The 11,161-nt window shown below is 47.0% G+C and overlaps 1 long non-coding RNA gene across 1 annotated transcript; it reads left to right on the plus strand.

Moving 5' to 3' along the window:
- Positions 1–2,553: 2,553 nt before the first annotated feature.
- On the plus strand, positions 2,554–3,350 carry LOC124301674 (uncharacterized). The gene is made up of 2 exons (XR_006907531.1): positions 2,554–2,899; positions 2,979–3,350. It is a non-coding gene; the product is annotated as an uncharacterized LOC124301674 (long non-coding RNA).
- Positions 3,351–11,161: the final 7,811 nt, after the last annotated feature.

Raw genomic sequence — 11,161 nt, forward strand, 5'->3', positions numbered from 1 at the left:
AACCAAGTTAAAAAAAAAAGTTAAATAATTCTAGGAGACCTCTACGGCCTACGTGCGCTAGTCGCCGTCTTAATAATACCCTAACTCGCAAAAACCCAAACAAAATCGGACTCGATGCGCTGCTCGCGAACGTCCTTTACAAAATGGCGCTGATCGCCAACTTAATACTAACTGATTATGCACAAAAAAAAACTAAACTGAGGCGAGGCTCGTTGCGACACCCACGACCCTCCTCTAAGAACGCATATTTTTATCAGCGCGCACCCAAGCTTCACTTTCTCTGCGACGGCGGGACGCAGTCGCGAATTCGAATGCTCCCCGTGAGACTGCTCGCGACCTACACGAGAATGGAGGGTGTACCGGACGAAGTAAAATGACCCCGTGTAACGGACTCCGGTTACACTCAAACTCGAGGCAATAATGTCTCGGCTCAACCCGTGACTCGACTCGATTTCCTGGATTCTCCGAAATTAACGCTACTCCCTTACGCGCAACTCAGGCTACGGTCACCAAGCAAATGTATCGGCTAAAGAATCTCTAGTACAGTTGTTAACGCCAATCCTCACTGGCTATCCGTCCTCGGCAAGCCTTTACTACTGATCTCTCGAGATTCTCTCGCAAGAAGGTTAACAGCGCTTACCGCTCCACATCCAATGCACGAATTCACCCACACCCTCGTGACGGTTCCCAGCCATCGTCCTCGCAACGAAACAATCCTTCACCGGCGCAAAACTAACTCAAACTCGACCTCGAAACAACTCAGCTGTCTTGCTCAATCGCCAGAACTAGAGTGATCTCGGATGGTCGCAACGCCGATCTCGTCACGCTAATTTTTCGTGACGTCATCAACCTAAGAATGCGCAACAATCGATCGGTCATCGATCTTGGGGATTGCGCAACTTGCCGCGCACCTGTCGTCTCTACGCGGCGCAGAACTTAAGGCTAGATCGCGTTGTCGTCTCCCGCGCCTCAAATCACTTAAATCCAGTGATGAGACCTCCTGCTCTTAACCAGAAACAGTGTACACAATACCTCAAATCACTTGAATCCAGTGATGAGAGCTCCTGCTCTTAACCAGAAACAGGGTACACAATACCTCAAATCACTTCAATCCAGTGTTGAGACCTCCCGCACTTAACCAGTAGCAGGGTACTCAATACCTCTGTCACTTCCTTCCAGTGACAGGTACTTATTTCTTATGTCTTAACCACGGTGCACTCTTTCAAATTCAGTTTCAAACCGCGTATTCTAGAGTTCTATAAAAATTACAGATTCAACCGTTGTTCATACTTCGAATAAGAAAGGCCTGAACTATATACCTTCATTTGTAAAATTCTAAGACTGTATACACACTTGAAATCTCACCAAATTCGCCTAGCAAGAAGTGTTAATCTTGAATGTCAACTTGAATGCTGATATCGTTTGAACCCGGATCCCTCATTTCGTTCATTAGACTATCTGAAGATCTTCGTTTCAAAAATGACATAGCTTTCAACTCGTTATGGAGTTGATTTCTTGTGACAATATCAGTAGTGAAAGCAAGACGTTGAACACGTTATTCAAAACGTGCAATATGCGCCATTGTTGTTGATAATGCTATCTCTTCAGTGGTCAAGTTTTTCCACTGATTCATTAATGAATTCGTTAACGATACAGCATATGACGCTATACACTCACCTTCTTTAGGTTTACTGCTGGATAAATTTATCAAGAATGCAGCAGAAGTCTCCGGACAATCATACCTTGATACGAACAATTCTTTAAATTCAATCCACGTTATCCCGGCATATGATACCTGCAACAGCCATGCCGAAGCCTGTCCCCTCATGGCACGACTCAGCACAATCATTAAGGATGCACCTTGCAATGGTTGATCGGCCATACAAATATCCGCGGTTGTTATCCATGATCTCGCATTCACTTCTGGTTTATCAGGATCAAACTCCGGTAGACACACATAATTATTATTATTCACTGAAGGAGTTTTCATCACTTGTAATAACGCGAGAAAATTACGATTCTGTTGTTCAAGAAGTAATCGCCACTTTTCTTCGTTATCCTCACTTGCTCCTGTAGCGCGATTCTGTAACTCGTTATGCTGTCGTTATGGACTCATAACGACAAGTTTCGTTATGCTACCGACCGCGTCGCTATTATAACGACAAATGCGATTCTGTACACTATTCTTAGCGAGTTTTGTCGTTATTAGTAACGAAAAGTGTCGTTATGATGTCGTTACGGTGCGAGCGGATAGCGAGGCTCAGAGACCCCCTCGGTACGCTATAACGACCATGATAACGACACTTTGCACACGAGTTAGAGGAGTGGTGTGCGTTTCCCATATTTTTCTCGACTCCGAGAAAGTGCTTCGAAAAGTGCTCCGAAAGTAAAAAATAATTACGCCGTTTGAAATAACCAATAAGTAAGTTGAATTTTCCAGTAATTAGGAATTATCAATGCAGATTGACTTCAGAAAAAATTGTAGAATAGATTTTATTATTTTCCAAAAAAGAATAACATAACCTATAAATTGTAGTATTGCTCCAAAGAACCCACAAAGTTGCTTCCACAAATATAATTATTCATTAATTTCATTAATAATTCATTTCTACTATTAAGTCTATTATTTACGCTGTTTCTTTGATTATCTTCAATCTCAAAGGATCATGGCTATCGAATACCTTGCTTGGGATGTATTCGTTCTTGAGGAAAGATTACGTCGACTCGAACGTCGTGTGGAAAGAAGGCGACTGAGAGATGCTCAGAATCCGTTTCAGCTACCACGAGAAGAGTTTCTCAGCCTTTTTCGCCTGCCTCAAGAAGCTGTGATGAATCTTGGTTAACACCTTAAGCGCAGTCAAAGCGAAAATATTTTTCACTGTTCAGCAAAGCAGCATAGGTTCAGTTTGAGTTTTATATACATAATATGCATATTATATTTAGTCTACTTTTTTCTAAATCAATATATTTTCCATCAGGTGATGCTGGATATCCATTGGAGCCTTGGCTGTCAACACCTCTGGCCAATTTTTCTGAAGATACGCGACAACATCAATATACACAACAACTATGTAAGGCTAGAAGCGTCGTCGAGCGGTTTTTTGGAGTTTTTAAATCTGTATGGAGATGCTTGTCATACCAGCAAGTCTTGATGTACGAACCAGCGTTCGCAGCAAAAATTGATAATGCGTGTGCAGTACTGCACAACATGAGAGTGCAACTACGATTAAACAATGAAGATGACGAACAACTAGCACCGATAGCTCATCCCGTAGAGAATGATGTTGATCCGATGGATCAAGATGAAGAATACACCAGACGAGGACCACGCGCTTTGGCTCAACGAATTCGACAACAAATTATGAGAGAAAGATTTCCCAACTTCCGTGATGCGGAAGAATAGAATACAGAATATGGAATGATGTTTGTGGTTAAATTGCCAACAAGTATAATGTTTAAAGGTGATGAGAGAAATTAACGACAACAGAGTCAGGGCGGTGTTACGCTCCGACGTACCGCCTTGGCGTACCTTTTTCAAAATTCCATGTTATTTCATTTCTTTAATATCTTCAATGCACAGATATTATTTCATCAAAATCTCATAGGCTCATAGGAGTAAGGCTCCGGTCAAGCAACTCTAGACGCCAGGTTCGATTCCTGGCTCCGTCGTTAATTTTTCAAAATCACCAATTTTTCGAATTTACATTCCTTCAACTATAATATTTACAATTGATTGTACATAAAGAAATATTCAATTGTGTTTTTAAAGTATAACTTTATTTTATAAAAAATATTCACCTTTTTTAACTCGAACAAAAAATAAAAACGCGAAAAATCTTTATTCTAAACTAGACCTCAATTTTTTTTTCAAGTGGTATTGTTTTTAAATAGCTTTGCCTCCATGAAATTAACAAACTCAAAGACTTCTTGAAGTATTAAAAATATTACAGCTACAGTTATGATTTTTAGTAAAAAATGGGAGTAGTTATATAATTTTACTCTTCAGAATATTGGTTCTACGTGAAGAACCCAATGGTGGTCCATGCAAAAAGAATAGTGAGGAAGACGTAAAAGCAGTAAACGCTGCATGGGGATTCAGGACACGTGGTCAAAGGGCTCCTTTTAAGAGTATGAGTGCAAATAAATTTTTTTACTCGTATTAAAATTTATTAAAAGTATTAAACGGTGTTAAGATATAATAACAATGGTGATATTTATATTTACAATGTTCACTATACGATGGATTTGCACTGACTGTGACTGAGTGATTGTGCGCGCCTCGATTTAAACGATTTAAACCTTCATGCGCGCCACCGCGGCACGAATTTCAGCTATTTTAAGGCGAGTTTCGATAAAATTCTAGTTACTTACTAAGGATTTGTCACAATACGTCACTTCCTGTCGGTATCCATAACGACGATTCGTTATCCCATTCTGTAACGTCGAAGTGTCGCTATTCGTAGTTACGGAATCGCACCGTCGTTATGAGATTGTCGTTAGACGCGGCGAAATTCGTTATCGTTACGATAGCGTTCCGAATCGTTATTCTCATAACGAGTTACAGAATCGCACTACTGGTGGGTTAACAGATCCAGATCCCACTTCTGATGTCGGCGTAAAGCCTCGGAAAGGCGGAGAGGATGTAAAGCGTTCATTTGGGCATTGACTATTCATATTCAGCGTGACGATCCCGACACGTCTGGTATGCTCTCTAGCTAACCCGCAACTGTCGATTTCATCCAAGCGTTGTTATAAACAAACCATTTGTTTGTTGCTAAGATTCCGTCATTCAGCTATACTCTTAGCTTGCTAATAACGCTTGACGCTTAGGGTGTCCGTTATTTCCCAAATCGATTTTTTTGTAACTATCGCCCACTGAAGTTTTAGTTTCTGACCTAAAAAAAATTATCCACCCGAAATCAGCTCTTAATTTTCAAATTAAACCGTGCCGAAATCATGTTACTTTTCCCATTTAAATAACATAGGATTTTTAGACTTTTTATTTTTAATTTTTTTTCTCAGAAACAACTGCGAATAAAAACCTAACCAAAGCATATTCCGGTGTAAAATTGAACGCTCTACAAAAAGTATCTCTTATGAATTTTTGATTAAATCACTCCTCCAGAAGTTATTTAAGGTTAAACTGGTGTTTAATTTTGATTTTTAATTTTTTTCAATTTTGTTTTCATTTTTTCCTTTTTTGACTCCGAAATCTTTAAAATAAAAAATAAAAATTGTGCTAAGTAGAGCGCTGATGTTTATTCATGTCGATTTTATATTTTATATTGTTATACCGCGACCATATGCTCGGCGGCTCAGTACCGCGGAGAGGGGAGGGGTAATTTTCGGGTAGAGAGAATTGCAACACAAGTAAGCCAACGCGTGATGTGGCCAAATTACTATAAAATTACAATGGTATATTTCTCGTCAGCGATATTACAAAAACAAAAAAATATAAAAATAAAAATAAAAATAATAATAATACGACTACGCAAGTCGTCCTTCGCGATTCCAGATACAACTTTAAATTTAATCTAAAAGAAATGAAAAAAAAGGAGAAACAAACCAAATAAAAAAAAATAAAAAAAATAAAAAAAAAGGTGAATAAATCTAGGAGACCTCTATGGCCTACGTGCGCTAATCGCGGTCTTGATAATACCCTAATTCGTAAGAACCAAAAACAAAATCGGACTCGATGCGCTGTTCGCGAACGGCCTTTACAAAATGGCGCTGATCGCCAACTTAATATTAACTGATAATGCAAAAAAAAAAACTAAACTGAGGCGAGGCTCGTCGCGATACCCGCGATCCTCCTCTAAGAACGCATGTTTTTATCAGCGGGCACCCGAGCTTTCCTTCCTCTGCGACGGCGGGACGCAGTCGCGAATTCGAATGCTCCCCGTGAGACGGTTCGCGACCTACACGAGAATGGAGGGTGTACCGGACGAAGTAAAATGACCCCGTGTAACGGACCTTGGTTACACTCCAACTCGAGACAATAACGTCTCGGCTCAACTCGTTGCTCGACTCGATTTCCTGGATTCCCCGAAATTAACGCTACTCCCTCGCGCGCAACTCAGGCTACGGTCACTAAGCAAAAGAATCGGCAAACGAATTTCGAGTATTTTTCGACACGCCAATTCCAAAACGGCTATCCTTTATCTGATCAGCCTTTACTCAATTGCTCTCGAAATTCGATCGCGAGAACATCAGCAGCGCTTACCGCTCCACATCCAGTGTACGAAGGCACCCACACCCTCGTGACGGGTCCCTGACATCGTCCTCACAACTAGACAAGCCTTCACTGGCGCAAAACTAACGCAAACTCGACCTCGAAAAACAACTCAGCTACCTTGTTCAATCGCCAGAACTAGAGTGATCTCGGATGGTCGCAACGCCGATCTCGTCGCGCTAATTTTTCGTGACGTCATCACCCTAAGAATGCGCAACAATCGATCGGTCATCGATTTTGGGGATTGCGCAACTTGCCGCGCACCTGTCGTCTCTACGCGGCGCAGAACTTAAGGCTAGATCGCGATGTCGTCTTCCGCGCAGCTGTACGTAGTCCTGGGGTTGGGCGGGGTGGTGCTCCCTCGTCGCTAGCTGGTACCTCGCGGTTGCCTTGGTTGGGCGTAGGCGGGTGAGCGGGGAGGCTGCGGCGCGCCGGCCGCCAGCGGGAATCGCGTCCGCCTTGGATTCCCTCGCTGCAGGGATCTGCGTTGCCTCCCCCTCCGCAGCCTCGGTGTCCTTCCCGCGAGATCGTCGTGGTTTCGCCTTGCCTCGAAAGATGTTCGGTGTCGGAGTTGGTCACTGGAGGGTAGCCGGTGCACTCGAAAAAAAAAAATAAAAACAAAAGCCTGAAATATCTGGGTCGCAATGCTCTATTTCGTCCCTGTCGAAGCTCGGGTGCGTGACTCCAGTTCTGGCGCTCTCTAGGATCATTTCGCGACTCGATTTTCTAACCCCTGGTTCCGGGATCTCGCCCAGGGTTCAGGGAGTTTCTTGTAACGGGCAGGCCTAACCGAACTGCCACCTTACAACTCCCTCTCCCCCCCCCCCCCCCCCCCCCCCTAGACGGATCGTGGGGTGCCAGAGCGCCAGCGCTGCATCCCGCGAGCCGAACTTCGCGAGGTGACCGCAAGCTCGAAGTACCCACACGCCACTGCGCGGTACTCACCGAGAATCCCCTCCCAAGAGGACGACAAACAAAAAAAAACAAAAAAAAATTTTTTCTTGTATGGCCAGATGCCCACCCCCGTGTCCTCTAGGATTCTTCGCGAGCTGAACTGATCCCCTTCCTCACGCCATGGTTGTCTAGGGGAGCTCTCTACTTCGCCACGGAACCTGAAATTTTTCTCAAAACCCGCCACCTGGGATCTAAGAAAGAAAGCGGACGCCATTTATGGTCGATACTAAGTTTATTATATGTTTCCACGCAGAAAAGAGAGAAAAGAAAGAAAGAAAGAGAATTATTGTATTATTAAATCATTATAATCACACAACTAAAAAAAAGAAGAAAGAGAATGAGAATTTTTTTTTTTTTTTTTGCTTTTTCGGCCTAGCCGCGCCGCCCCGGCCGGTCGCGGACGCCACGATCCGCAGGCGGAGCATCTCCACCTCCAGACATAGTTCTTCTTCCCTCGCAACGGTGGGGGGTGACGGGGCGGTTTCCCTCGCAAAGGGGGGTTCGGCGGGGTGACTTCCCTCGCGAAAGGGGGGTTCGGCGTGGTGACTTCCCTCGCGAATTTGGGGGGTGGTGGGGTGACTCCCCACGCGAATCCGGGGGGTGGTGGCACCCACCCCGCGAGCAAGGGGGGGATCGCTGCCAACTCTCTCGCTACGGGGGTTGCTGGAATTTCTGTTGGTGGCCAGCAAGGGGGTCCCCTGCCGGGCCTGCTGGGCTGGTTATGGCAGTCGGGGCAGGTGGTCTTGATATATCCCGGCCATCCGCATCGGCGGCAGAAGACCCCCAGCTCCTCTGCGCAGTCCCTGTAGTCATGGAACTGCCACCAACAGTTCCAGCACCCCCCTTGCGGCAGCCACTGCCGCCAGGTCGCCGGGACAGGCCGCCCTGGGTGACACCCGGTGGAGGCGGGTGGTCGCGGGATCCTTTCCCACGCCAGTAGGTCTCTGATGGCCCTCACGTTTTCCTCCTCCCTCGCCACATCTCCGCCAACTAAGGGGAAGAGTCAGTTAGGATCGTGGCTATCGTCGGTTCCTCCTTTTCTCCCCCCCGCCGGGGAGCCTATTTTCCCCTCACGGTTCCTCCCCGTTTCCATTCGCAATTGCCTCAGACTCCACGTACCGCTTCAAATCCTTTATGTGGTGTCTACCGAGACCCCCTCCTTCGCTATCCTCTAATTCGTAAATGACGGGCGAGATTACCTGCGCAACGCGAAATGGACCGGCAAACTTGGGGGCTAGCTTCGCAGCGACCTGTTGGGCGGCCGAGGACAGGACTCCATTTCGCTTCCACACCCACTCCCCTGCTACGAAGCGGATATCCCGGTGCCCTTGGTTATAATAGCGCGCCTGTCGCTCGTGGGCCTCCTCGAGATGTTTCGTCACTAAGTTACGCAGCTCACATAATTTCGCCATTCGGTCCCCCCATACTTCAGGATGGGGAACGGGGATTTCCGCGGGACCTTCCACGAGCCGTCGCAACTGCATCCGTGGTTTGGGATCGCGACCTAAGTTTAAAAACGCGGGACTGACTCTTAGTGAGCTATGCACAGCGGTATTATACGCAAATCGAAATTCGTGAAGGTGCACATCCCAGTCCCGGTGATCTGCCTCGATGTATGCCACGATCATGGTTTTTAATACGCGATTCACCCTTTCCACGGGGTTAGCCTGCGCGTGATACGGCGGTACTTTTGCGTGGGTAATATGGTACGCAGCGCACAGTTCGTCGACGGCCTTATTCGCGAATTCCGTGCCGTTATCCGTCAGGAGCACTTCTGGGGTACCCCATCGGGACAGCACGAGATCTTCCAGCGCGGCGGAATGTTTTTCGCGTTTGATTTCCGCAACGGCGCTACCTCCACCCACCGGGTAAATAGTTCTTCAAAAACCAATAAATACTCGAACCCGGCGTGACTTCGGGGAAATGGACCCATGACGTCCGCCGCAACCACAGTCCAGGGCGTGTCGACGACCCGTCGACCCATAAGGCCCGCTGGTGGCACCTGCTGTACCTTGCACTCCTGGCAACGCTCGCACGCTCGGACCATCAAAACTATATCGCGATACATTCCGGGCCAGTAGTAGTCGGCTCTCGCTCGTGCGTAGGTCTTTTCGACGCCAAGATGCCCTGCCTGGGGGTCCTCGTGGACTTCCGCAAAAATCCGCGATCGCTGCTCCCTCGGAAGCACCAATCTCCACGGCGCCAAGTCCGCTAGTATTGGCTCGACTAAGGGGTCCGCCCGGAAATGGTATAGACGCCCCTCGACCGCCGACCAAGTTCGGAACTTGTGTGGGTAGTCCAGGACGTCCTTGACGCGATGTTGGTACCAGGGATCGACTACGACTTCCTAGACGGCCTTACGCTCCGTCCCTGGTCTGCCGTCCCCAGCCATGTCGAGGGCGGCTAGCTGCTCCGTCCCCTCGTTTTCGCCCTCGTACATCCGCGATAGTGCATCGGGCACATGATGCATCGCCCCCTTTCGATGTTTAATCTCGCAATCATACTCGAGTAAGTCGAGCGCCCACCTAGCTAACCGACCCGTCGGATTCCGCAATTCCCGCAACCATTTTAGGCTCGCGTGGTCGGTTATCACCGTGAAGTGTGTAACGTGGCGTTTCAGAATCGCCCGTCACAAGGGCACACAACCGCTATTATTTTTAGTTTACGCGTCCTCAGCAGGGTTCTCCAACCGAACTCGATACAAAATAGGCAATAACTACTTTTTAACTAATTCTTATTTGTAAATTCTTTATTTCGCGCTTCGGCGCAAGCCAACAAGGTACTTGGACGACAACGATCCCGATCAACAAGGGACCACTAGCTACCGTTTCCAGCTCTCGACGACTTCGCCTACTGACGGTCTCATCAGACTACACTGGCTACCTTGGTGCACCTTGATATACACCTGGGGTAGCATCCACCCGAACCTTCCGTATCGCCTCGACTGCCGGTGAACAGGGAGATAAAAATCCTCCCGGTGGCCGAGGGCATCGTTCCTCGAAGAGGAACCAGCCGCCAACTCTATCGGATGCCGTAAGGATGGCGTGAAGGGCAGACCGTAGCCTGCCATCCTCCGACTTACCGGCCTGGTGCCGGACCGACCCCAAGCCACTACGTCCAGGGTGATAAAGCCATCATTCTGAGGATCGACGCTGCCTTCCTATCGGCAGGGACTAATTGTGTGGGTCGTGGTCCACGGTTTGGCCAACCGTCTGACTGCACGACCTCAGGTACAGGCAGCTAGCTACTGCCTGTACAAAAGCCGGTGGAGGTGAACAGTGAGGCGTCACTCTCCACCCGGTAACTTTGACCGAGAGGCACCCTCTGTATGCCTCTGTCGAAGAAGTCCCCGATGATAGGCAGCCTGGACCGTAAATTGAAGCGACTACAAAATCGTACGAGTTGGTGTCAACGACGAAATCGCGAGCAGCACATTACACCACATCTAGCGGTAATTTTGGAAAACGTATGACCACGCCGTAACCAATATTCGCCACAGGGGGATGGCCTATCTGCGGTGGGGGTCAACCGACCAATCGAAGAAGAAGAAGAACCACCTCACGACAACCGCGAGATCGGCGAGCTGAACTACGACCTGCTAGTCTACGCTTGACCTGCTGAGTGACAGCGTCGTTCTTTTGCATCCTTCCGATTATCCTCTCGATTTCAGCTACCGATCCTTCTTCCTTTCATTCTACCATTATTGTATCTACCGTTTTTCCATACTCTCGATTATTGTACTACCGTTAACTTCTTCCTATAAATTCAAGTCCTTTCCTTTCTTTCTACTTTCGTTTTATTATTCTAAGTTTAATTTAAAAAAGAGTCAGTTTGTGTGCCTGAGGTCAGCCGTTAAGGTAAGGCTTCTGCCTTTGAATTGTACCGTTACGAAGTTGCTCATAATTTCTATTCTTTCTTATGGTATTTATCGACTTTGCCTGAATCATGGTCCACGGCTTAAAGTTGCAGTAAGCC

The sequence above is a fragment of the Neodiprion virginianus genome, chromosome 3 (genome assembly GCF_021901495.1).
Source record: "Neodiprion virginianus isolate iyNeoVirg1 chromosome 3, iyNeoVirg1.1, whole genome shotgun sequence".
NCBI lineage: Eukaryota > Metazoa > Arthropoda > Insecta > Hymenoptera > Diprionidae > Neodiprion > Neodiprion virginianus.